We start from the raw sequence: 969 nt of genomic DNA, 5'->3' as shown, positions 1-969 counted from the left end.
CTTCTCTAGTCGTATTTTGAGTGCCTTCCAACTTGAGGTGCAAAACTTCTGGCATGGTATCTAGCAAAATTCTGATGCTCTGCATCATGTCTCAATATTCTCATGCTGAATGCTCATAGTTTTGTAAGTGACTAAATATTTGGAAGTAGTCCGTCCCTCCTTCTTCCTAGTATGTCTGCATCTAGAAGCTAAGCAGAAATCTGCCTACCACTGGTGACCTTGCTGGTATTTTAAAAAACCCATGGCATAGCCAACAGAATCACAGCAACATGCAAGCCACCACTTTATTACAAACTGACAGTCGAGTGATGTAATAAACATAGTAGAAAAAGCCAAATGGAAATTATTAGAACTCCCTATTCTTAGGAAAATTGTAAATCAAAATTAATACTGCGTTCCTAGAACAATTGCAAAGAATAGTGCCACAATCAAGAATACAGGGATGGTGATTCCTAACACTTCCCGATTTCACTTGCCTATTTGATCTATGAAAAAAGAGATAGATCTTAGAGAATGACAGTGGCTTATCATAAACTTAAGTAGGTGATGACTACAATTACAGCTGCTGTTCCAGATGTTGATTCATTGCTTGAGCAAATTAATACATAAGGACTTGGTGGCAAAGCTCAATATTACTGACAAAAACAAGATTGGGGAAGACTGTTGAACAGACAATAAATTGCTCATGTACAGGTTCAAACTGAAGTTGAAGAAAATTGAAACAAGTTCAAGTAAGTCAAAATATGACTTTGATTATATACTCTCTTAATTTAGATACCATGTTAAGAAAAGATTTAATGAATCAGACCATAATGACAGATGACCAGAAGAGTTGTGGGATGACATTAAGAATAACATTCAGGAAGAAAACAAAAGATCTTTAAGAAGACAAGAAAAAAGAAAAGATCAAAAGAGATTCTGAAAGTTGCTAACCAGTATAGAGATTCTAAAGCAAATGGAAGAAATGAG

This window comes from Chrysochloris asiatica, unplaced genomic scaffold, assembly GCF_000296735.1.
Source record: "Chrysochloris asiatica unplaced genomic scaffold, ChrAsi1.0 scaffold00084, whole genome shotgun sequence".
Taxonomy (NCBI): Eukaryota; Metazoa; Chordata; class Mammalia; order Afrosoricida; family Chrysochloridae; genus Chrysochloris; species Chrysochloris asiatica.
Note: the sequence above shows the minus strand (reverse complement) of the source record.